This window comes from Triticum aestivum, chromosome 3B (genome assembly GCF_018294505.1).
Source record: "Triticum aestivum cultivar Chinese Spring chromosome 3B, IWGSC CS RefSeq v2.1, whole genome shotgun sequence".
In the NCBI taxonomy this organism is placed as follows: domain Eukaryota; kingdom Viridiplantae; phylum Streptophyta; class Magnoliopsida; order Poales; family Poaceae; genus Triticum; species Triticum aestivum.
Window position 1 is genome coordinate 654,477,448 of NC_057801.1, and position 27,480 is coordinate 654,504,927.

The 27,480-nt window shown below is 46.0% G+C and overlaps 3 pseudogenes; all 3 read left to right on the forward strand.

Moving 5' to 3' along the window:
- Positions 1 to 18,670, forward strand: part of LOC123067656 (bZIP transcription factor ABI5 homolog) — a 60,034-nt pseudogene extending 41,364 nt beyond the window's left edge.
- A 235-nt stretch (positions 18,671 to 18,905) lies between these two features.
- Positions 18,906 to 23,088, forward strand: LOC123067657 (bZIP transcription factor ABI5 homolog; annotated as a pseudogene).
- A 409-nt stretch (positions 23,089 to 23,497) lies between these two features.
- On the forward strand, positions 23,498 to 26,061 carry LOC123067658 (bZIP transcription factor ABI5 homolog; annotated as a pseudogene).
- The last annotated feature ends 1,419 nt before the right edge of the window (positions 26,062 to 27,480 follow it).

The window sequence follows — 27,480 nt, forward strand, 5'->3', positions numbered from 1 at the left end:
CTCTTGCGCCAATGTGGTGACCACATATGCCTCCATGTATCTCTGCCAACAGCTTTTGTCCGTCTTCCCGGTGAATACACTTCAATTTCACGCCGTTGAGTCTTCTTCTGTACAGTGTGTTGTCGACAAACTGGTACATACTTGACTGTCGGGCTACTCTTTCCGCTTCTTCTTGCTCTTCGGGAAGTTGTCCTGTCTGAAGGAAATGGACAATTGCTGTGCCCATGCTGGAGCTTGCGGCTCGACAACAAGGACTAAAGGCACATCTGCTGCTGCGGGAACATCCGCTTCTACGGCGAGAACCTGCGGCTCAGCCGGAGCTTGACATTCCCCGACAAGCTTGCCGGGGCAAAACTTGTCGGGAGTGTCTGCTTCAACGGTACAAACCCTAGGGCTTGCCGGAGCAGACTGCTCCTTAGCACCCTTGGTGTTGATCTTGAGGACTTTTTTGGCGGGGAGCTCTGCCGGAAAATAGTCACCAGAAATCAACTTCCTCTTCTTGCTCTGTCTAGTTGATGGCGTTACAGACGGTTGAGTTAGTTTGAGCACAAAGATCCCTGGTTCCACAGGCAACTTAAGTGCGGCGCACTTCGACAGGCCATCGGCAATGTCGTTCTGAGCTCTTGGAACATGTTCCATCTGTAGGCTGTCAAAGTGCTCTTCTATCTTTCTCACTTCATCAACGTAAGCTTCCATCAACGGACTCTGATAATTCTAGTTCACTTGGCAGACGACAAGTTGGGAGTCACCCCTGACAATGAGCTTCTTGATCCCAAGGTCTGCTGCGATCCTAAGGCCGGCAAGCAAACCTTCATACTCTGCGGTATTGTTTGTTGCTTGCTCCTTGGGAAAGTGCATCTGGACTACGTACTTGAGGTGCTCTCCGGTGGGTGCAACAAGTAGCACACCCGCACCGGCGCCTTATAGTGAGAAGGCACCATCAAAGTACATCAGCCGCTCTTTGCTTGCTTCCTTGACGGGGATGCTCGTTTCTGGAATTTCTTCATCTTGTGTTGGCGTCCATTCTGCTATGAACTCCGCCAATGCTCTGCTTTGGATAGTTGAAGTGCTCTCAAACTTGAGGCCACAGCTTGACAGTTCCAGTGCCCACTCGACAATCCTGCCTGTTGCTTCTAGATTTTGCAGTATCCTCTTCAGCGGAAAACGAGTGACGACTGTGATATCATGTGCTTGGAAGTAATGGCGCAGCTTTCTCGAGGCCATGAGAAGGCCGAAAAGCAACTTCTGCACACCAGAGTACCTTGACCTAGCCCCCTGCAGAAGGGAACTGACAAAGTAAACTGGGCGCTGCACCATTCTTTTCTGCATCTTCTCACGCGCCTGCGCAGATCCATCTTTGTCGGGACCAGAGCTTGCCGGTGAAGTCCCCTGCTTGTCGCTGGATGCATCTGCTGTGGTTTCTGGCTCATCATCCGCCCCCCTCTCCGCTACTAATGCAGCACTAACCACTTGATTGGTTGCTGCTATATATAGCAGCAACTTCTCTTGTGGCTTAGGTGCGACAAGTGTTGGAGTGGAGGACAGGTATCTCTTCATGTCCTACAGCGCAGCCTCCGCCTCCGGAGTCCATTTCATTGGACCTGCCTTTTTCAATATTTTGAAAAACGGCAGGGCGCGCTCAGCAGATCTAGAGATAAACCTGCTGAGAGCAGCCACGCAACCGGCAAGTCTTCGTACATCCTTGACGCGCTTTGGTGCTTCAATCTGCTCAATGGCCTTGATCTTGTCGGGATTGGCTTCAATTCCCCGCTGAGACACGAAGAACCCGAGAAGCTTGCCGGAGGGGACTCCAAACACACACTTCTCAGGGTTAAGCTTGAGGTTGATCTTCCGTAGATTTGCAAAGGTTTCGTCTAAATCTTGAATCAGAGTCGCCTTGTCCTTGCTCTTGACCACTATGTCATCCATGTAGGCTTCCACATTTCTGTGTATTTGCGGCTCAAAAGCGTCATGGACCACCCTTGCAAATGTTGAACCAGCATTCTTTAAACCGAAAGGCATCCGTACGAAACAGTATGTGCCACATGGGGTGATGAATGCGGTCTTCTCCTCATCCTCTTCTGCCATGAAGATCTGATGGTATCCTGAGTATGCATCAGTAAATGAAAGCAAGTCACATCCGGCCGTGGAGTCAACAATCTGGTCGATGCGCGGCAAGGGAAATGGGTCTTTGGGACAAGCTTTATTGACATCGGTAAAGTCGATACAAAGCCTCCATTTCTCGTTTGCCTTGTGCACGACAACAGGATTGGCCAACCACGTAGGATGGAGCACTCCTCTGACAAGGCCTGCCGCTTCCAATTTCTTGATTTCTTCTGCGATGAATTCTTGGCGCTCCACTGCCTGTTTCCTGACTTTCTGCTTGACGGGCCGCGCATGAGGACAGACGGCCAGATGGTGCTCGATTACTTTCCTGGGAACACCGGGGATGTCAGACGGTTGCCACGCAAACACGTCGATGTTCGCCCGTAGGAAAGTAACAAGCGCGCTTTCCTATTTAGGGTCGAGAGTGGCACTGATGGTGAAGGTACCACCAGTGCCGTCCTCCTTGGCGGACACCTTCTTGGTCTCTGGTGGAGCAGCCATTGTCTTCTTACACTTGCCGGTGGAGCTCGATGGTGCGTCCTCGACGGTAGCACAGCACTCCGAAGAGGTGCGCTTGCCGGAGTGGGCATCAGAACTCTTGCCGGACTTGGTCTTCTTCTTCACCCCGGGAGCTTCAACGGCAAGTGACTTGCGATCTGTTGCGGTTGCTGCTTCCCGGAAGATCTTGTCGGTGCAGATAAGAGCATCCTTCTTGTCGCCAGGGACAGAGATGACACTTATCGGGCCTGGCATCTTTAGCATGTTGTATGCATAGTGAGAGGCTGCCAAGAAATTGGCGAGTGCTAGACGACCGAGTATCCCATTGTAAGGCAATGGAAAGTCAGCAATGTCAAAAGTGACCCTCTCAGTCCTGAAGTTCAACTCGCTGCCAAATGTCACCGGCAACGTGATCTTTCCCTTCGGCTTGCTCCTTCCCGGATTGATTCCTTGGAATGTGCCGGTCTCTTCGAGCTCGCCATCAGGGATCTGGAGTTTCTGGAGTACCGCGGAGGAGATCAGGTTCAAGCCGGCCCCGCCGTCAACTAGCATCTTAGTGACCTTGAGGTTGCGGATAGTTGGTGAAACCAACATCGGCAAGCACCCGACCGCAGTTATGCGATCAGGGTGGTCCTCAATATCAAAGATGATAGGCGTGCTGGACCATTTCAGAGGCCTGTGTGATTCGATGGGTGGTTCTGCCGCATTGACTTCCCGCACCCACTGCTTGAGCTGGCGGTGCGAAGTATGCAGAGAAGCACCACCGTCAACGCATAGGACCTCTGTGGCTTTCTGGAACTCCTGCTCATCGGTCTCGTCATCATCCATATCTTCATCGTCATCGTCATCTTCATCCTTGTCGCGGCCGTGGGGAGGTCTGTCTCCTTGCCGCTGCTTGGCCTTGCCGCGGCGTCCTCCTCGGCCGGGGCGTTTCTTGCCGGCTCCTCCAGCACCTTCCTGGGCCTTCTCCTTGTCGCGTCGCTCATACTCAGCCTTTTGCTGCTCGACAAGCTGCTCGACTTTCTTGCATCTCTGGAGGACATGGCCCTTGGTGCGGTGGATCTTGCAGCACTGCTTGTTGGTGTTGTCCTGCTTATCGGCGACCGCCACAACCTGGTAGTTGGTGCCTGCGGCAATCTCCTTGCCGGAGCTACCAGCTTTGGCTTTCTTGGCGCCACCTCCGTTGCCGGACTGCTCAGCGACTAGCACATCTTTGCCTTTCTTTTTCCTGTTGTTCCGCCGCCGGCTTTTCTTTGCCGGGGCAGCCTCCTCACTATCAGATCCTCCTGCTTCAGTATTCTCTCCGGGGAGTTTCCTCCCTTCCTCAGCACGTGCACACTTGTCGGCCAGGGCATATAGCTCACTGACGTCTCTGATCTTGCACATTGCCATCTCCTCCCGCATCCTGCGATTTCGCACGTTCTGATGGAACGCGCTGATTACCGCGGCAGGGTGGACATCTGGGATGTTGTGCTGTATGCGGCTGAATCTCTGAATGTACTTGCGCAGGGGATCTCGTTCCTTCTGGGCGAGCAGATGAAGGTCACTCTCTTGGCCATGAGGCTTGTGGCCGCCTGTAAAGGCGCCGACAAACTGATGGCATAGGTCTGCCCAGGAGGATATGGAGTTGTCCGGCAAGTGCATGAGCCAGGATCTGACATTGGGCTTGAGCACCAACGGGAAGTAGTTGGCAAGGATCTTGTCGTCCCGCCCCCCGGCAGCTTGCACCGCGATGGTGTAGATGCTGAGGAACTCCGACGGATGCGACTTGCCGTCGTACTTCTCTGGCACGTCTAGCTTGAAATTCTTCATGCTGGGCCACTGGACTTGCCGCAGCTCACGCCTGAACGCAGGGCAACCTACCGCGTACGGCAAGTCGCCTGGTTCCCCTGGCGCATGCATGTCAATAGAAGGCCCAGCGCACTGGTCCGATTGACGCCGCGCTTCTCTTTGGCGCTTGATTCGAGTTCGAGCATCTTCTTGCTGTCGTTCGTGAAGAACTTGGTGCTGATCGCGACGAGCTCGTGGATCTGATGATGCGGTGGAGTCGCTGTCGATGTGGATCCGGCGAGTCAGTGATCTTGGCCTTCGGGGTGGAGAGTGCATGGTGGTTGCACCCCCACCGGTTTCGTCGCCATCGGCTCGTGCCTGGCAGTCCTACCGCGGTAGCGATGTACTCGGCTGCCGCGGAGTGTCGCCGTTGGTGAAGCCGATGAGACTCTGAATGGTGGCCCTCCATCCATCGATCTTGTCTGCCGTTGGAGGGTAATCCAGGAGCAGTTGAGCTCGCGCCAAAGCTTCTGCTGGAGTGGTGGGCTGTAGCGGTGAACGGTGTGAGGAGCGGGATATGCTCGGACTTCTAACTATGTTAGAAGGAGCAGTATCCCGTCCAGGCGATCGTGTCTCGCTCGTGCCAGCATGTTGGCGTGCATGCTGGTCTTGAGCACCCCGAGATCCACCAGCTCGATCTTGGTCCAACAAGTGTATGGCGCTGTGAATACCATGACGCTGTCGGTCCTGCGCCTCCTGAGATGGGCGCGGTGCATGTACGGACCCCGAGGTCTGCGCAGCCTTGTCCTTGGACCTGGCAGCACCGTGAGCTCCCTCGTCGATGTCCGTTCTTCCGCCGGCGTCTACCCCACCACTCGTTTGCTCCGGTAGTGTTGGGATTGACGTGGACGGAACTGCTGCCGGCGAAGCCTTCTTCTTCGGTGGCATGTCGATGAAAAAGATGAAGATCTAGCTCGTGTGAATGCCGGATCAGGTTCACACAACCTCGACGCCCCCTACCTGGCGCACCAAAGATGTCGGGGGAAACTGATCCACGAACACCTATGGGACCGACGGACCGAGCCCCTTTCGGTTCGGCGGGGGGCGGAGACCGCACGAAGAGCGGATCGAGGCGAAGCACACGAGCAGTTTACCCAGCTTCGGAGGTCTCCGGAGAGATAACACTCCTACTGCTGCCTGTCTGAGTGTATTGAGTTCTTGCTCAGGAGCGCTGAGTGCTACAGTACACACTAGCTGCTAACGAGACCCAGCGTGAGTGTTTTTCTCCCCCCCTCTCCCCTTTTACGTTGCGCATGGGCCTCCTTTTATATGCTAAAGGGGTCTCCGACAGGTGGCAACATAGACAAGGGTAAAAATGGAAAAGGAATTGCGGTTGGTACAACTACCTGTACAGTGTATCCTACCTAACCCTGACGGCAAGGGACAAAGGCATTAAATGCCCGTCTGTGTTGCCCAAATAGTGCAAAAAGGGACCGTCAGGGATGCCACCGCTCGCCACGATGGCAGTCTTGTCAGCATCGCTTGCCACCATGCATCGCTGGCTGCACAGCCTCTTGCCACGCGCGCCTGGAAAGGCCCCAGGGCGACACATTGGTGGATGTGCTAGAGCGCGGGTACAGAGTGGTAGCTTGCCGCGGCAAGCACCTTGCCGCGGTCGTTGTCTTGTTGCGTCCGGAAGCTTGTCGCTCACCGGGCTTCGCCGGGACGCGTGGCGCGTCGCGGCAAGTTCCTTGATATGCCTTGGTTGGCCTTCCCGGCAAGCTCCTCTTGCCGGGGCCTTGTCTCCTTGGTTTGAATACTTTTTTCTTGAATGGCTCCAAAGGAACCACGGAGGACCTTGGGGGTCACCCGACAAGCCTTGCTGCGGGGTGCTGCGACTGCCCGTGCACAAGTTCGGGATACTAGGGTACCCCTACTCTAGTACACTGACAGGCGGTGCTACCCTGTGATATCATTCATGACTCACCTCGAGTGCGCATGACGAAGAGAGAGAAGCTGAGCTAGATCAGTAGGATAGTTTAGATGCCCTGGAGGAGGAGCGTGACGTTGCAAAGGCCCGTTCCGCATTCTATCAGCAGCAGGTTCAAAGGTATCAAAGCAGAGAAGTACATGCCAAAACTTATAACGTTGGCCAACTTGTTCTACGCCTACCGGAGAAGAAAAAGGACAAGCTCAAGCCCAAGTGGGACGGTCCCTTCATGATCGAGAAAGTTCTCACCGGAGGAGCGTACCGTTTGCGTGATGCATCAGATAATCGACTCGAGCCGAACCCATGGAACGCGGCCAGACTACAAAGATTCTATGCCTAGTGTCGAACTCTGTGTTCGTCTCCTTACCTCCGCCTTTCTTTTTTAAGTTATATCCTCTTCCTCTCTTTCTTTTTTATATAGCCTTAAAAGCTTCAAGTGTGCTTCGACCGCACACTCCTGCCGCGCTATGCGCGCTCAATATACCTGGGGGCTTCTTATACAGAAGCTTAATATAATTATCTTCTGGGCTTTAAGCCCACCACATATGCGTCACTTCTCCATATGTACCTTTTTTCGCCACTATATGCATCGATATGACTTAAGTTTTGGCCAAGCTGGGTTGCCTGGCTCTTGTGTTTATGCCCTACGTTCTCGTTAATTCGGCTAGGGCATAAGGGGAGCACCTCTGCGATTGTTACTGCCGGGTCAGCCGGATGTGTACCTCAGATTGGGTGAAGCCGAAAGCTAGCGTTCTTAAGGGAATATTCGATCGATGAACAAAAGATGTTTCTTACCTACTTATGATATAAACCCCCAGATGTTTTATATCCCGCGTCTCTGTGCGCAGCTCGAACATGCACACTAATGCATGCGTACCCAGGGAAAGGAACCCTTAATGGAACTATTCTCCCTGGAAGATGTTTCTTACTATCCATGTAATATAACACAGCTAGTTGGGTACTTGTCTGTTCAAGCACTAATGACCCCTATGTCTGGTTTCCATGCATACCCCGGTTTTACATAACTGAGTGGGTATTTGGATACACTCCGTACTATCGGGTCCGGAGGCTGAAGCGAAAAGGTCCGCCATGACAAATGATTTACAATCTGGCTAGGGACAAAATATGTCATCTGAAGTACACAGTCACTTAGACTGACTAAATTCTTCTTCTGTACCATCCAACAGGCTGTCTAGCCTACAATCTTGTTGGGAATACTTTGCGGCTAATGCTACCTGGTCATATACCAGACTAACGGGGATCTCTTTCCCATCTGACCCTATGGGCCCGACCTCGGCCATGTGGTTCGGGTCAGCCTTGGTGTATCGCGTCTTCACCATGGCCCAGGCTTCCCTTGCACCTTGTCGGCAGGCCAATATCTTCCATAATCGGAAGCGTCGTCGCGCTCCCTTGAGAATCTCTACAAGCTCCCCCATGCTTCCTGGCAGGGAAGCGGATAGCCACAAGGCGTGGGCGATACCCTGCATCACTTGTCAAACTTGTTCGTGTAGTTGTGAGAGTTCTTGCAGAAGATCGCCTGCAGATCCGTACATCTCCTCTTCGGGACGACCTGTCAGCATACCTACAGACATAACTCTGTTAGCTTGTTTCTTTGCCGAACTGTATAAAGGTCCATTCGAGCACTTACTAAAAATGTCATGTCGAAGCCTCTTATTCTCCTTCATGGAGTCTGCAAGCTGGCCCCGAACATCTTTTAATTCAATGTCCAACCGGGTCTTGGCGTCCTTGAGACCATTATTCTCTCGAATAACCTATGTAAGCACGCGCTCGCCAGCCTCTCGCTGTCATTGAGCATGTTGCTCATCCACCGATACGATCTCCGAATTGCCTCTGGGATCGTCTGCAGAATCTATTGTTAGATTTGCATGCATGCCAAATACTAGCTGGTACATGTCATTACATTCTTTTTTGATTAAGAACAAGTATTACCAGACGGGGCCTTCTTGGACTCCTCCATTCTGGCAACTGCGGCCCGTAGCTGGGCTTTGCACTCCTCCAGCTCTTTAGACAACTGGGTATTTTTCTCCGTAAGAACCTATGCATACAATGATCCTCAAATCAGTTGTGACAACTGTTTCAAGTCTCAGGGGCTATTGATATACATAATTATCAGAGTTTCTTACCCGTATATCCTTTACATACTGGTCCGTGGCTCTGGCAAGTCCATCTTGAGCGGCTCGGATGTACGCGTCTCCTGAGTTGAAGGCATTGAACGCCTCTTCAGAGAAACTAGGATCGCGGAGTAGGGCCTGGCGACGCGTGTGATTCATGGCACTCTCCACTTCGGAATTCGTAGCGGACAGTCTGTCCGCATCCTCTATATGAGGACCATCCGGCGTCGTCCCCACGTTAGCCTCTGCCCCTAAGTCTCGCTCTGGAGTCCGGCTGGTGGAGGCGTGGCCGGCAGGCTCTCCGGACACTAGCCGGCAAGCGTTTTTTCTGCCAGGAACCAAGGACATTATTATATTTTAAAGATGATAATCATGGAGTAGGTTTTAAATCATACCTCTGCGACGGCGTCTCAGTCCTAACCGCCTTCGTTTTGAGCCTACCAGGCTTCGGTGCCCCTTGTTGACGAGTCACCACGGGTTCGGCACGGCGCCCTGATGGCCTTCCCTATAAGAAGCAATATGTGTGCATTGGGTAAGGTGCAAAGAAGGGACCCTTCTTGGAAGTTGGGACTCCGGTTTTACTTACATGCAATGGAGGGAGTAGGCCTGGGTAATCGGCTATGATGGCCACCAAGGCACCATCACAGCTCAGCTGATAGAACGTCCCGTCAACGAGCTCTACAAATACGTCCGAATCCTCTTCGAGTCCGGGGTCGAGGGCCCGGTCAGGGTCCTCTGGCTATGGAGACGGGCTGTGGACCTCCTTCACAGCTTTTCGCAGCTCCTGCTATGAATTAGCAAGGTAAATATTTATGATGACAAGTGCGGGAATGACTGGAGTAAAGGATAGTAGCTCACCCAGCTTGGAGGGTTATACATGGAGAATCCATCCCGTGGCTTAATATAGGTGAACTCCTCTTCTTCTACTTTGTACAAATCGAACAGAATTTTTGCCAGAGCCGCGGCGGAGTCCGGACCTTTCCGACTGCAACAGGTGGCATCGTATTCTCCATTGAAGTGCCACATGGGTTTCCCCTGATACTGATGTGGCCGCACCCCCCACATTATACGAATTGACATAACCTCGACTATAGTCAGTCCTGATTTGGCCAGCGTCTTTATCCTACCCATCAGGTAAACGACCTCTCTGTTGTCTTCCTCCTCGGGGCCCCGAGGGCGCCAGATGTGGCGTTTCTTCAACGGGGCATTTACAAACTCAGGAAGGCCCATCCAAATACGGTTCGGAAGGGGGACGTCCTCCATGTAAAACCACTCTGAAGGCTAGTCTTCGGATGTCTTCTTTGGAATACCGGATAGGTATCCGGTCCCGGCGATGCACCATATTTCGGCTCCGCCCACTTGATATATCGACCCCTCCTGAGTACGAGGTACGAGTCAGAATAGCCTCTTCCATAGCTCGAAATGAGCTTCGCAACCCAGAAATAGCTCGCAGAAGGCAACGTAGCTTGCGATGTGTAGTATGGAGGCAAGAGTGAATTTATGCAGCTGGAGGCCGTAGAACTCCAGGAGCCCATGGAGGAACGGATGGATTGGAAATCCGAGTCCCCTCAGCAAGTAAGATACAAGGCATACCCGCTCTCCCTTGGAAGGGTTGGGAAAATTCTCCGCTTGCTCCCCGCCATTGTAAGTGGCTAGTCCGACTCGGACGGGGATCATGTACGCAGGCGGGAGAAACCCCTGGGTCTGCAACTCTACCAATCGGCTATGGGGGATGAAACACTTCTCCTAATCGCCTAGCTTAGTGCTACGGGAGCGAGAGGAGGAGCCGCATCAGTCGGCCATGATGGGATGGATTTTTCCAGGCGCGCTCTAATGGATACTTGCTGGGGGAAGATGGTGTGATTTGGATCTGAGGATCCCCATCTCTTTAAATAGACGATTTACTTACATGCTCAGGGTGGCAAATGTAAAAATGCCCCAACTTCTCGCATTCGCTCGACGTGTGGAGGTATTCATTATGACGGCACAGAAGCCGAGGAGTGCAACATTAATGGGAAGCCAAACACTACTCGTTATAACAGGTACTCTGTATTTCGAGAAGAACCCGCCTTGCAATGCCGAAGACAATTTGCGCGCCAGACTTATCGTCATTGCAGCCTGGTTCAGGGGCTACTGGGGGAGTCCTGGATTAGGGGGTCCTCGGACAGCTGGACTATATACTTTGGCCGAACTGTTGGACTATGAAGATACAAGATTGAAGACTTCGTCTCGTGTCCGGGTGGGACTCTCCTTTGCGTGGAAGGCAAGCTTGGTGTCAGCGTTCTGGGAACGGGGGTACCCAGACTTTCCTACCTGCGGCCTGCGGCGTGGCTCAGGGAGAGGCCTAGTACGGCCCATCTTCATCAGCACATGCTCAAGACCCTCGCGAGGGGCCAATCCCCGCGAGGCGGACGACAGGAGACTTCCTCGGGCACAACCTCGTCGGGCTGGCTCGCGAGGAGGCGGAGAGATCAAGGCAGGGTACCTCACGAGGTGCCCATGATGCAAGCCATGACGACCGAGGTCAAGCGGGCGCTAGGCGGGCGCCAGCCTGCGCAGGGTCCTTGTTTCCTCTTTGGTGCAAAGGGGGCAAGCGCAGGCAGGAGTATCAAGCAAAGGCAACCATTTCGGTGCAACAAGATCAAGACTAGCAGGACGACAGGATGGAGGTCATCGTGGAGCCCAAGCCGGCGTCACCGTCAGGGTCTTTGGTAGGCGAGGACCGACTTTAGTTAGGATGAGTGTACTAGATGTTCCCCTTCAAAATGGAAAATTGTTGGCGCCCTTCCCGCTCAATATTTGGGAAGAGGCCCAGGGCCTCCCTCTATAAATAGAGCTAGCCACCGCAGAGTAGAGGAGAGGAGATTTTAGGTAGACTAGAGAGAAAGAGAGGCGACTGAACTCACCCAAGCAGTTCATCGCACCAGCCAAGAACAGCCCCTCGCGAGGCTGTTCTTCCTTGTACTATTCATCATCAGCCCCTGAGGCAATCCACCACACCACAAACTGGAGTAGGGTATTACACCACAATGGTGGCCTGAACCAGTATAAATCTCGTGTCCCTTGTGTTGTTCTTCGTGTAGTTTAGATCCTTGCGAGGCGACGAGACGTGGGTAGGCGGGAGGTGTGATCTCCGCGTGCACCCCAGAGTTCGAACCTTGAGGGTCTGCCGGAATCCAAAATCCGACACTTGGCAATTCAGATATGTAGATATCCTTCTCTGTAACCGACTCTGTGTAACCCTAGCCCCATCCTGTGTCTATATAAACCAGAGGGTTTAGTCCGTAGGACAACGGAAATCATAATCATAGGCTAGCTTCTAGAGTTTAGCCTCTACGATCTCGTGCTAGATCAACTCTTGTAATACTCATATCATCAAGATCAATCAAGCAGGAAGTAGGGTATTACCTCCATCGAGAGGGCCCGAACCTGGGTAAACATCATGTCCCCCACCTCCTGTTACCATTAGCCTTAGACGCACAGTTCGGGACCCCCTACCCGAGATCCGCCAGTTTTGACACCGACACACGGTGTCGAAGGTTTTTGTAATGTCAAGCTTAAGTATCACTGCCTCTTGCCTCACCGCGTGAAGCTTCCTTGCCAACCCTTGCACCATCATGTAATTTTTGTGTAACCATCTACCTTTTATGAAAGCACCTTGGTGTGTTCCGACCAACTCTGGGACGTCCGGGGCCATACGTGTTGCTAACACCTTTCCAACAAGCTTCGGGAAACTATGAATCAAGCTTATGGGCCGGAACTCGTGGATCTCAACCGCTACTGGCATCTTGGGTAGGAGAGTAATAAGAGCCTGATTAATGGATGTGGGGCCGTGGAAATCCATCCTGCCAAAAGCGTGGAAGGCTGTTATGACATCATCTTTTATGATTGGCCAGCAAGGCATCGAGCATTGCAAGACAAAATAATTTCCGAATGCAACACATTTATTAGCTTGTAATGCAAAAAATATGTTCTTTTGGTTTCCTCCATGGTAGTTTTGTATTATTTATTTACTTCACAACAGAAAGTTTCTTGGAATCTGTCGATATACAGCTTGGTGCCTACTTTATATTGCTCTGCATATATTATGATATTATAATTTAATAATTTATATTGCTTCGATTCTAGGATCTGGACATACATATACACGTACTCACATACTTTATTACATTCTTGCTTTGATTATTCTCTCCTTTTATGCCTACTTGTGGTCTAGACTTTGGTAGATCTGGTCCATTTTTTTAGCATCAGCGATGCAGATTACTGAGTTACTATTTGTTGTGTATTTGATTATTTGTAGGATGTCCGAGACAAATGCAACATCAGCATTGCAGGAATAGAATGTCCTTAAGAGAAAGTCTGATGATGTGGGATGGGAGTATGGGAGTCTAGCTGATGCTTCCAACAAGGATAAAGTGAAGTGTATGTTCTGTAACCACGTGAGCAGTGGAGGTGTTTATCGACACAAGCAGCATGTAGCTCATCTTGGTAATGTTGTGCTCAAATGCAAGAAAAACTCTCAGGAAGCTAAAGACAGGTGCAAGAAATTTCTTGAGGACGCATCTAATAAGAGGAGAGAAAAGACTGCCCGTGAGCAAGAGCTTAGACAAAGAGTGAGCATTTCTCACGTTGGAGATGACGAAGCTACTTGTATCGGAAGCGCGGAGCCACACAAGTTAGGTCCCATTGACAAGTGGGCACGGCCTATTGATCCTAAATTGACTCAAGCTGAAGCCTTGCATCAACAGAGGATAAACAAGGAACTTTGGAGAAGGAGAACATATGAAGTGCAACAATATGTGGCTAGACAGGTGTACAATCATGGTAATTAAATATTTATTTTTACCCACACTGCCATTTATTATTTACTTCTTTGCAATGTTTGACCATGGTTGACTTGTCACTTACTAATTTTGTTTGTATTGCATTTGTAGCTATACCATTCAATGCTTGTGACAATGATGATTTGAAATTAATGTGTGAAGCCATTGGGATGCTTGGCCTTGGATTTGAGCCGCCGTGGTATAGTAATATATTAGTAGTAGCTAAGACCCATAAGGATCGAAATGAGAGTGTTTATCTAGTCAAGCAAGTGAACTTGTATTGTTGTTATTGTTTATAGGTATATGTGTTTGTCAGCAGCTTTTCAAACAAATGGAACAAAAGAATGTTAGGAATATGTTGATCTGTACTTGCGCTTTAATATGATGCGATGCAATGTGTGTGGTCCATGTGTGTGTGGGGGGGGGAGTCTTCGCCTTTCCTCTCTTCTGAAGAAGTGGAGACGACACACGAGTTGAGTTTAGTCACGTAGGCACACTTTGCCTCAGCGGTGAAATTTTAGTCATTCAAATAGTTCTTAAATCTAGTGCAGTTTAAGCTATTCAAATCAGTGGTCACGTGGGATCCCTTGAGACTTGTCGGTGGTCACCCATCGCAATGCTTGGGTAGTCGATCCACTTTCCCCCTCCGTTGTGACTTCCTACTTGATGGTCCAACTAGCCTTCAGTTGTGCTCCCTCGTTGGCCGACCATGATAGCCATCATCAACCCTCATACTCTTATGGCTGTGTGCATCAGAGGCCAGGGGTGATCCTTCTTTTCTAAGAAAAAAACCCTCCCACACTTACCATAATTTGCCAATTGCTTGCAACAACATAATTGCCAATTCTTAAAACAGTTAATGTGAGTATGCAGATCGTAACACCTTTTGGTCTTGATTTTTCATAGCTGGTGGAGAAGATGATGGAATAGTCCAAGGAGAACGTCAACACCAAGAAGGGTGGCGCCCTGTCGCGGCGCTCCGGTAGCTGCATCTTGTGAATGTATGGTGCTTTGGCAGCACCCTATCTATCCAGCACAAGACGAACTATATATCAACTCTATATCTATCTATCTATAGCTCAAACCTTTTTCATCAATCACATTAATTTAATAGCTATCTAATGCTTTAATTAATGCTTATCTCTTGCTACGGCAGACTATAAATAGGGTGGTGCGGCGCACAAGACTGAAGCACACACCACAAGCAAGAGGGTACATAGAGACCATAGTGGAGAGATAGGATGACGTCAGAGCTAAGCAAGGACATCAAGTTCTCCGAGGAAGAAGTCACCTCACGCCCATGCATTCTCGAAGGTGAGGAGCAGACGGTTGCATCGATGCTGCAGTCTTCCATCTTCGCGCTGACGTTGGATGATCTGCAATACTCGATGTGCGAGGCGGGGTGCGATTTTGGGTCCATGAACATTGACGAGTTCATGAGCAACATAAGGAATGTCGAGGAGTTCCAAGCGGCTACTGGCGGTGGCTTGGTGGGCATGGATGAGGCTCCTATGGTTGGTGCTGGTGGAAGCGGAGGTGGTGAGGATGCAGGAGGAATTGGCCTATTCTGGCAGGGGTCCTTCTCCCTGCCTCCGTCGCTGTGCTAGAAGATGGTAGAGGAGGTGCGGGCTAAGATCAACAGGGATCCCCAACCGGTGCATGCCCAGCCTTAGGCCGCGCCTCCCTCATCGTAGCTTCCTATCCAGCCAATGGTGGGGAATGTCAAAAAGTCTTTTTGCGCGGTGATGCTACCTAGCGGCAACAAATCCGCCATTGATTGCTCACGTCAAGATGCGTGTAGGTGGGACCACTTTATTCTCATTTTCTGCTATACACTAGAATACACAATCAAAATATAGCTAGTGGTCCCCATTATTTGTCTCTTCCTCTCTCTCTCTCTCTATCTCTCTCTCTCTGGTTAAACCCAACATTTTATTTCACCTTTACTAAATTAAATCGTCCCTATCTTTTAAACCATAAGTACCTATTTGATTTTTTTATTTGAACTCCTGGCGCCAAGGCCTTTTAGACAAGACCGGTCTTAAATACATTCGAACACATTTAAATTTCAACATTTCACATCCATATGTGAACCAAAACTATATAACTAGAAATTTTTTAATACACTATTTGCATAGAAATATGTAAAAGCGACATATTTTACTAGAAACCAATGACTTTTTGAAATGAGTTAACATTTTATTTGAAAAACATGCAATTGAAATATATGTGATTTTCTTGAAACTGACCTGTGAAATGTAACATGTAGGTTCTGAATTGTGAAATAATCCCTCCGTCCCAAAATAATTGACTCAACTTTACAGTAACTTAGTACTAAAGTTAGTACAAAGTTGCGGCACTTATTTTGGGACAAAGGGAGTAGTAACCACCAAATGTGAAATTGATTTTTTGAAAGAGTGTAATATGTTTTTTATCAAAAATGTGTAACTAAAATAGATGTGATTTTTGTGAAACGTGACACTGAAATGTAAAAATGTAGGTTCTGAATTGTGAAATACTAACAACAAAATGTGAAATTATAATGTATAAATGTGAAAATAATTATTTCAAAAGAGTGAAATATGTTTTAAAAAATGTGTAACTAAAATATATGTGATTTTTGTGAAACATGTTAGTGAAATTTAAAAAGTAGGTTCTGAATTGTGAAAATATTAACCACAAATGTGAAATTACAATGTATAAATATGAAACTGATTATTTCAAAAGAGTGAAATAAGTTTTTGCAAACATATGTAATTGAAATATATGTGATTTTCCTGAACCAAGCTAGTCTGAAGTGAAATGTAGGTTCTGAAAGATGAAAGAGTAACTACAGAAAGTGAAATTCTATTGTGTCGTTTGAACATGTGTAATAGTTTATTTCAAAAGAGTGAAATATGTTATTTGAAAAATGTGCAATTTACTTAGGTGTTTTTTTGTGACGCAAGCCCGTGAAAATTGAAATGTAAGTTCTGAATTGTGCAATAGCCACTATAGAAAGTGAAATTGTAGTGTATCATTCTGAAATAGATTATTTTGACATGTGAAATATATGTTCAAATTTAAATATGGTTAAAAATATTCAAGTTTGATTTCATTTTAAAGGTTTTGGCGCACGGTGTTCAAATATAAAAATGTTTCACAAATGAATATACGGTTTAAAAGATATGGATGTTTTAAAAGAAGAAATGGTTGGATTTATTGTATGGGAGAAGAAAAATGATTGTGCCACACTCTGTCATGCATGCATGTGAAGTACATTAGTGGGGGCCAATTGTTGAAGAGTGAGAGTGGAAATACGTAGATGGGAAATCCAGAAAAGAAATGTAATACAAAGATACTTGGCCCACATAGTGTTAGATGGCGGCTCCCTATTGGACATCACCTAGCTAGTAGGTAGCGCAATCGCACAATTTTGCATTTCGTGGGGAATGGCGGTTCGGTTGCGGCCAATGACCTGCAGGGGACGTTCGGAGAGACAATGTTGTAGCAGCGTGGTCCGTGGATCTTGCGCCGGTGGACAAGCGCATGTGCCGGCCGTCATGGTCCATGGACAGATGAACCAAGTGCAGCAGGGGCAGCAACCTGGCCCAATGATGTACCTGATGGCACTGGCCAACGACAAGTTCTCTATGATGGGCGATGTTATGGGGTTCGGCCCCAACGGGTACGCAAGGATGGCTGTGGTGCCTCCGCCACCACCTCCTCAAGGTGGGGTGGGTATTGTGAGCCCCGGGTCATCAGACGGGTGGAGCGCCATGACGCAGGCTGACATGACGAACTACATCGGTGATGGAGCGATGATGGAAAACGTCCACGCTCTGGAGGATCATTCCTCCAAGAGGAGCATCAACCATCGCCACCGCCGCGTGATCAAGAATCACAAGTCAGCCGCACGATCGCGTGCTAGGAACAGGCACTTACATTGTTGCCAAAATTGTTGGTTTTTATGCAATGCCATTTCTGCAATAGTGGTAACAAGGTCGGTGACACGTACACACTCCCTCTTTGATAATCCTACAGGCTTATATTGTGGATCTTGAAGCTGAACTAGACTACCTCAAGGAGGAGAAGGCTTGTCTAAAAGATGAGGAGGTAGGGAGCTGTTGACCAGTGAAAACCATGAGAAAAATTAGTTTTCTTATTATTTTTAGTTCTTATCGTTACTAAACTCTATCATTGTTTTGTTGCAGAAGACAATTTTGTTGACCAAGAAGAAAGTGTTACGTACATTTTCCCACCATCGCGTGGCAATCCTCCTACACTTGCCAACTGCTTGTAACAACCTAATTGCTAAGTTTAACACTGTTAATGTGTGCATGCTGATAAAACTACCTTGTGTTCTTGATTTTTTTGTTACAGCTGGTGGAGAAGATGATGGAACAGTCCAAGGAGAAAGTGACCATCTGAAAGGTGGAGCCCTATCAAGGTGGAACAGAAGCTGCATCTTGTGAATGGTGACCCGCCATTCAGCTTCCATAGCCATGCTAGCATGAGGATGAGAATGAATTGTGGTGTTGATAATAGTTACCTTTCCTTTTTGGAGCGGGGTGGTATAGTAATATACTAGTAGTAGCTAAAACCCAGAAGGACCCAAATGTGAGTGTTTATCTAGTCAAGCAAGTGAACTTGTGTTGTTGTTATTGTTTATATGTATATGTGTTTTTCACAAGCTTCAAACAAATGGAACAAACGAAAGTTAGGAATATGTTGATATGTACTTGCGCTTTAATACAATGCGATGCAATGTGTGTGGTCCATGTGTGTGTGTATGGGAGCCTTCGCCATTCCTCTCTTGTGAATAAGTGGAGATGACACACGAGTTGAGTTTAGTCACATAGGCACACTTTTCCACGTCGGTGAAATTTTAGTCATTGAAATAGTTCTTAAATCTAGTGAAATTTGAGATATTCAAATCAGTGGTCATGCGGGATCCCTTGAGATTTGTCGGCGGTCACCCATCATAATGCTTGGGTAGTCGATCTACTTTCCTCCTCTGTCGTGACTTCTTGCTTAATGGTCTGACTAGCCTTCAGTTGCGCTCCCTTGTTGGACAACCATGATAGCCATCATCATCCCTCATACTCATACGGCTGTGTGCATCAGAGGCCAGGGGTGATCCTTCTTTTCTAAGAACAAAAAACCCTCCCACACTTAACATGATTTGCTAGTTGGTTGCAGCAACATAAATGCCATGTCTTAAAATAGTTAATGTAAGCGTGCTGATGGTAATACCTTTTGGTCTAGATTTTTTATAGCTGGTGGAGAAAATGATGGAATAGTCCAAGGAGAACGTCAACACCAAGAAGGGTGGCACCCTATTGCGACACTGCGGTAGCTGCATGTTGTGAACGTTTGGCGCTTTGGCAACACCCTATCTATCCAGTACGAGAGAAACTATCTACTATGTATCTATCTATTTATAGCTCACCTTTTTCATCAATCACGTGAATTTAATAGCTATCTGATGCTTTAACTTATGCTTATCTCTTGCATGCGGCATGTTATAAATAGGGTGCTGCGGCGCACAAGACTGAACCACACACCACAAACGAGCACACGTAGAGACCATAGTGTAGAGAAAGGATGGCATCAGAGATGAGCAAGGACGTGTAGTTATGCAAGGAAGAAGTCACCTCACACCTGTGCATTCTCGAAGGTGAGGAGCAAACGGTTGCGCTGATGCCGCAGTCTTCGATCTTCGTGCTGACGCTGGACGAGCTGCATTACTCGGTGTGCGAGGCGGGCACAATTTTAGGTCCATGAACATGGAAGAGTTCATGAGAAACATATGGAATGTCGAGGAGTTCCAAGCGGCTACCGTCGGTGGCTTGGTGGGCATGGAGGAGGCTCCTATGGTGAGTGCTAGAAGAAGCGGAGGTGGCGGGGATGCATGAGGAAGTGGCCTATGCCGGCAGGGGTCCTTCTCCTTGCCTCCCCGCTGTGCCGGAAGACGGTGAAGGGGGTGTGGGCCGACATCAACAGGGAGCCCCGACTGGTGCATGCCCAGCCTCAGGTCGTGCGTCCTCACCGCAGCTTCCTGTCCATTGAACGGTGGGGAATGGCATAAAGTCTTTTTGCACGGTGATGCTACCTAGCGGCGACAAATCCGTGCCATTGATTGCTCGTGTCAAGATGCGTGGAGGTGGGACCACTTTATTATCATTTTCTGTTATACACTAGTACACATCATCAAACTATAGCTAGTAGTCCCCATTATTTGTCTTTGGCATGGATGTATGGCTGAAATATGACAGTGCTCTCTCTGGTTAAATCCAACCTTTTATTTCACATTTACTAAATCAAATTACCCCTATCTTTTAAACCATAAGTTCCTATTTGAATATATATATATATATATATATATATATATATATATATATATATATATATATATATATATATATATATATATATGAACTCCTGGCGCCAAGGCCTTTTAAACAAGACCGATCTTGAATACATTTGAACATATTTAAATTTGAACATTTCACATTCCGTATGTGAACCAAACCTATATAACTAGAAAAAAATTTAAACACTATTTCCACAGAAATATGTAAAACCATCAAGAAACCTATAACTTCTTGAAATGTGTAACCGTTTATTTCAAAAGAGTGGAAATGTTTTTTTAAACATGCAATTGAAATATATGTGATTTTTGTGAAACAGACCTGTGAAATGTAACATGTAGGTTCTGAATTGTGAAATAATCCCTCCTTCCCAAAATAAGTAACTCAACTTTACCCTAACTTAGTACTAAACTTAGTACGAAGTTGCGTCACTTATTTTGGGACGAAGGGAGTAGTAACCGTAAAATGTGAAATTGATTTTTTGAAAGAGTGGAATATGTTTTCTTTTCAAAAATGTGTAACTAAAATAGATGTGATTTTTGTGAAACATAGCAATGAAATGTAAGAATGTAGGTTCTGTATTGTGAAATACTAACCACAAAATGTGAAATTATGATGTATAAATGTGAAACTGATTATTTCAAAAGAGTGAAATATTTTTAAAAAGAATGTGTAACTAAAATATATGTGATTTTTGTGAAACACGTTAGTGTAATGTAAAAGTAGGTTCTGAATTGTGAAAATATTAACCACAAATGTGAAATTACAATGTATAAATGTGAGAGTGATTATTTCAAAGGAGTGAAATAAGTTTTTTCAGACATATGTAATTGAAATATATGTTATTTTCCTGAACCAAGCCAGTCTGAAGTGAACTGTAGGTTGTGAATTATGATAGAGTAACTACAGAAAGTGAATTCTGTTGTATCGTTTGTGAAACTGATTGTTTGAACATGTGTAATAGTTTATTACAAAAGTGTGAAATATGTTATTTGAAAAATGTGCAATTTAATTACATGTTTTTTAAGCAAGCCCGTGAAAAGTAAAATGTAGGTTCTGAATTGTGCAATAGCCACTACGGAAAGTGAAATTGTAGCATATCATTGTGAAATATATGTTCAAATTCAAATATGGTTGAAAAATATTCAAGTTTGATCTCATTTTAAAGGTTTTGGCTCACGGAGTTCAATTTTTTCACAAATGAATATATGGTTTAAAAGATATGGATGTTTTAAATTAGCTAAGGAGGAAGAAATGGTTGGATTTTTTTATTGTGTGGGAGAATAAAAAGTGATTGTGCCACACTGTCATGCATGCATGTGAAGTACATTAGTGGGGGGACAATTGTTTAAGAGTGAGAGTGGAAATACGAATATGGGAAATCCAAAAAAGAAATGTAATACAATGATTCTTGGCCCACATTGTGTTAGATGGCGACTCCCTATTGGACACCAACTTGCTAGTAGGTAGTGCAACCACGCAAACTTACATTTCATGGGGAATCGTGGTTCGCTTGCGACCAACGACCGGCAAGGGACGGTCAGAGAGACGACGATGTAGCAGTTCCTTGTTAAGGCCAGCGTGGTCCGGGGATCTTGCGCCGGTCGGCATGGTCCATGGAAAGATGAACCACACATAGTAGGGGAAGTAGCATGGCCCAATTATGTACCCAATGGCACCGGTCAACGTCATGTTCTCGGTGATGGGCGAAGACATGGGGTTCATCCACAATGGGTACGCAGGGACGGCTGTGGTGCCTCCGCCACCACCTCCTCAAGATGGGGTGGGCATTGTGAGCCCCGGGTCGTCGGATGGGAGGAGCGCCATGACGCAGGTTGACATGACGAACTACATGGGCGACGGAGCGATGATGGAGAACATCGACGCCTCGGAGGATCAGTCCTCCAAGAGGAGCATCAAGCATCCCAACCGCCGCATGATCAAGAATCATGAGTCAGCCGAACTGTCGCGTGCTAAGAACAGGTACTTACATTGCTGCCAAAATTCTTGGTTTTTATGCAATACCATTTCTGCAATAGTGGTAACAAGGTCGGTGACACATACACACTCCATCTTCGATAATCCTACAGGCTTATACTATGGAGCTTGAAGCTGAACTAAACCACCTCAAGGGGGAGAAAGCTCGTCTGAAAGCTGAGTAGGTAGGGAGCTATTGACCAGTGAAAACCATGAGAAAATTTAGTTTTCTTCTTCTTTTCAGTTCTTACCGTTACTAAACTCTATCATTGTTTTGTTGCAGAAGACAATTTTGTTGACCAAGAAAAAAAATGTTATGTACATTTTCCCACCATCGCGTGGCAATCCTCCTACACTTGCCATCTTCTTTTAACAATCAAATTGCTAAGTTTAACACAGCTAATGTGTGTGTGCTGATAAAACCACCTTGTTTTCTTGATATTCTTTTCTTACAACTGGTGGAGAAGATGATGGAATAGTCCAAGGAGAAAGTGAACGTCAAGAAAGGTGGAGCCCTATCATGGTGCGACAGAAGATGCATCTTGTGGACAGTGACCCGCCATTCAGCTTCCATAGCCATGCTAGCATGAGGATGAGAATGAATTGTGGTGTTCATAACAGTTACCTTTCCTTTTCGGACCGGGGTGGCATAGTAATATACTAGTAGTAGCTAAAACCCAAAAGGACCCAAATGTGAGAGTTTATCTAGTCAAGCAAGTAAACTTGTGTTGTTGTTACTATTTATAGGTATATGTGTTTGTGAGAAGATTCAAACAAATGGAACAAAAGAAAGTTAGCAATATGTTGATGTGTACTTGCTCTTTAGTATGATGTGATTGAGTGTGTGTGGTCCATGTGTGTGTGGGAGTCTTCGCCATTCCTCTCTTATGAACAAGTGGAGATGACACACGAGTTGAGTTTAGTCACGTAGGCACACTTTTCTGCGTAGGTGAAATCTTAGTCATTCAAATAGTTCTTAAATCTAGTGAAATCTAAGCTATTCAAATCAGTGGTCACACGGGATCCCTTGAGACTTGTCGGTGGTCACCCATCGTAATGCTTGGGTAGTTGATCCAGTTTCCCCCTCCGTCGTGACTTGCTTCTTGATGGTCCGACTAGCCTTCAGTTGTGCTCCCTCATTCGGCAACCATGATAGCCATGATTAACCCTGATACTCTTATGGATGTGTGCATCGGAGGCCGGGGGTGATCCTTCTTTTCTAAGAAAAAAAACCTCCCACACTTACCATAATTTGCCAATTGCTTGCAAGAACATAATTGCCAAGTCTTAAAACAGTTAATGTGAGCGTGCTGATGGTAACACCTTTTGGTCTCGACTTTTTATAGATGGTGGAGAAGATGATGGAATAGTCCAAGGAGAACGACAACACAAAGAAGGGTGGCACCCTGTCGCGGCTCTGCGGTGGCTGCATCTTGTGAATTTTTGGCACTTTGGCAGCACCCTATCTATCAGTACGAGACGAACTATCTACTATGTACCTATCTATCTATAGCTCACCTTTTTCATCAATCACATGAATTTAATAGCTATCTAATGCTTTGATTTATGCTTACCTCTCTCATGCGGCAGGCTATGAATAGGGTGGTGCGACGCACAAGACTGAACCACACATCACAAGCAAGAGCGTAGGTAGAGACCTTCTAGGATGTCATCAAAGATGAGCAAGGAGATGAAGTTCTCCGAGGGAGAAGTCACCTCACAACCGCACATTCTCAAAGGTGAGGAGCAGACGGTTGCCCAGATGCTGCAGTCTTCGATCTTCGCATTGATGTTGGACGAGCAGCAATACTCGGTTTGCGAGGTGGGCGCAATTTTGGATCCATGAACATGGATGAGTTTATGAGCAACATATGGAATGTCGAGGAGTTCCAATCGGCTACAAGCGATGGCTTGGTGGGCATGGAGGAGGCTCCTGTGGTGGGTGCTGGTGGAAGCAGAGGTGGCAGGGATGCAGGAGGAAGTGGCCAATGCTGGCAAGGGTCCTTATCCTTGCTTCCCCCGTTGTGCCGGAAGACGATGGAGGAGGTGTGGGCTGAGATCAACTGGGAGCCCCGACCGGTGCATGCCCAGCCTCAGGTCGCGTGTGCCTCACTGCAACTTCCTGTCTAGCCAAAGGTGGGGAATGACAGAAAGTCTTTTTGCGCGGTGATGCTACCTAGCGGCAACAAATCCGCCATTGATTGCTCGCGTTAAGATGCGTGCAGGTGGGACCACTTTATTCTCATTTTCTGCTATACACTAGTATACGTCATGAAAATATAGCTAGTGGTCCCCATTATTTGTCTTTGGCATGGATGCATGGTAGAAATATGACACTATGCTCTCTGTCTCTCTCTCCCTCTCTCTCTCTCTTGTTAAATCCAACCTTTTATTTCACCTTTACTAAATTAAATCATCCCTATCTTTTAAACCATAAGTTCCCTTTTTATATACATATTTGAACTCCTGGCGCTAAGGCCTTTTAAACAAGACCAATCATGAATACATTCGAACACATTTAAATTTCAACATTTCACATTCCATATGTGAAGCAAACCTATATAACTAGAAATTTTTTGAATAACTATTTCCACAGAAATATGTAAAACCATCATATTTTTCTAGAAACCTACAACTTTTTGAAATGTGTAACAGTTTATTTCAAAAGAGTGAAAATATTTTTTTAAAACATGCAATTGAAATATATGTGATTTTTGTGAAACACACTTGTGAAATGTAACATGTAGGTTTTGAATTGTGAAATATTCCCTCCGTCCCAAAATAAGTGACTCAACTTTACACCAAGTTAGTACTAAAGTCAGTACAAAGTTGCGTCAGTTATTTTGGGATGAAGGGAGTAGTAACAAAAAAATGTGAAATTGATTTTTTGAAAGAGTGGAATATGTTTTTTAAACGTGTAACTAAAATAGATGTGATTTTTGTGAAACATGACAGCGAAATGTAAAAATGTTTGTTCCGAATTGTGAAATACTAACCACAAAATGTGAAATTATAATGTATAAATGTGAAACTGATTATTTCAAAAGAATGAAATATGTTTTTCAAAAATGTGTAACTAAAATATATGTGATTTTTGTGAAACATGTTAGTGAAATGTAAAAAGTAGGTTCTGAATTGTGAAAAATATTAACCACAAATGTGAAATTACAATGTATAAATGTGAAACTGATTATTTCAATAGAGTGAATAAGTTTTTTAAACATTTTTAATTGAAATATATGTGATTTTCCTGAACCAAACCAGTCTGAAGTGACATGTAGGTTCCGAATTATGAAAGAGTAACTACAGAAAGTGAAATTCTATTGTGTTGTTCGTGAAACTGATTGTTTGAACATGTGTAATACTTTATTTCAACAGAGTGAAATATGTTATTTTAAAAATGTGCAATTTAATTAGGTGTTTCTTTGTGAAGGAAGCCCATGAAAAGTGAAATGTAGGTTCTGAATTGTGCAATAGCCACTGCAGGAAGTGAAATTGTAGTGTATCATTGTGAAATAGATTATTTTGACATGTGAAATATATGTTCAAATTTAAATATGGTTAAAAATACTCAAGTTTGATCTCATTTTAAAGGTTTTGGCATACGGAGTTCAAATATAAAAAAAATCACAAATGAATATATGGTTTAAAAGATATGGATGTTTTAAATTAGCTAAGGAGAAAAAAAATTGGATTTATTGTGTGGGAGAAGAAAAAGTGAGTCTGCCACACTGTCATGCATGCTAGTGAAGTACACTAGTGGGGGCCAACTGTTGAAGAGTGAGAGTGGAAATACGAAGATGGGAAATCCAGAAAAGAAATGTCATACAAAGATATTTGGCCCACATAGCGTTAGATGACAACTCCCTATTGGAAACCACCTTGCTAGTAGGTAGCACAATTGCGCAATTCTACAATTCGTGGGGAATGGTGGTTCGGTTGCGGCCAACAACCGGTAGGGGACGCTTGGAGAGAGACGTTGCAGCAATTCCTTGTCAAGGTCGGCGTCGTCCGAGGATTTGGCGTCGGTGGCCACACACCTGTGCCGGCCAGCATTTTCCATGGATAGATGAACTCCGTGCAGCAAGGGCATCTACCTGGCCCAATGATGTATCTGATGGCACCGACCAACGGCATGTTCTCGGTGATGGGTGACGACATGGGTTCATCCCCAATGGGTACGCAGGGATGGCTATGGTGCCTCCACCACCACCCCTCAAGGTGGGGTGGGTATCATGAGCCGTGGGTCGTCGGACGGGAGGAGCGCCACGATGCAGGCTGACATGATGAACTACATGGGCAACAGAGCGATGATGGAGAACGGCGACGCCCTGGGGGATCAGTCCTACAAGAGGAGCATCGAGCATCACCACCGCCACATGATCAAGAATAATGAGTCAGCCGAACGATAGTACCGAATCGAAAGCTTTTCTTCAGGAGGAAATTTTGAGGTGTCGATTTCTTCACATTAATCTTCTCGACTCTATTGCTTCAACAACTATAGCTTGTTCTTCTCTGCAACAAAGATGTACTTCGGTGAAGTTCCTCGAACTCATCACCGAAGACAACATTCTCTTCGGTTGTGTATGGACCCTTTTTTTATCTGTATGTACTAGCAAACAAATCAGTCCATTCCTGTTTCTGTCAACAATCTCCAAAACACAAGGTAGGCAGATATTGCACCAACATATTCAATTATGTTAGCACTGTTGAGAGATTGCACTAGTGAAGGTATGAACCCTAGGCCTTGTTTTTAAGCATTGCAATACCGTTTGTGCCCACTTTTATCATTTTGCTACCTTGCTATTTTTATTTATTCAGATTATAAAAATATATTTCTACTATCCATACTACACTTGTATCATCATCTCTTTCTCAAACTAGTGCACCTATACAATTTGCCATTGTATTGGGTGTGTTGGGGACACAAGAGATTTCTTGTATTTGGTTGCAGGGTTTTTTGAGAGAGACCATGTTCATCCTACACCTCCCACGGATTGATAAACCTTAGGTCATACACTTGACTGAAATTTGCTACCATCCTACAAAACTCTGCGCTTGGAGGCCCAACACGAGTCTACAAGAATAAAGTTGCATAGTAGAAATCCAACAACCATGGGTGTTACCACTATGAACAGTGTTGCCATATGAATAATATTTTTTTGTAATAAAAAATATTGATTCCATTTTTCAAGTGCCAGAAATGATTTTTCCGTGAAGGAAGTCCGTAGAATAACTTTTAAAATTATGTCTTCATTTTTCATCCAAATTAGACAACATTGTAAGCCCACTGACCAATTTTCTTGAATTTCATAGTATTATTGCTATATTTCATGGATTTACTAGATTTCTAGTGAATTTCTGAACTTTCTCAAATTTGAACTACAAGTGTGATGTAGTTTGGTCCTAGAAATTGGGTAAAATCATTTTAAGATTTTAGATTGGTGGTGTATGCATTGGGCACAACCAAAGTTGAAATTCCAAACAATTTTGTAGGAATGGTCAACATTGCAAGTTCGACCCAGAATTGGAAAATCAAAGAAAATGAAAAAGTCTCAAAAATTATAATCCTTATGCATGGGGCCCTTTGGTGTTAAGGAGTTTGTGATAAAAATCATAAACTCGCCATACCACAAGTTTAAAAAAACTTCACAAAAATGGCCTATCTAGTATGAACTTGCATGGATTTCAAGGCATATGCACATGGACCTAGCCACTGCATAGTCAATGCTAACATGTCCAAATTTGGCACAACCATGGGTGTTACCATTGTGAAAAATATTGCCATAGAAACATTATAATTTTTGTAATAAAAATATTATTTCTATTTT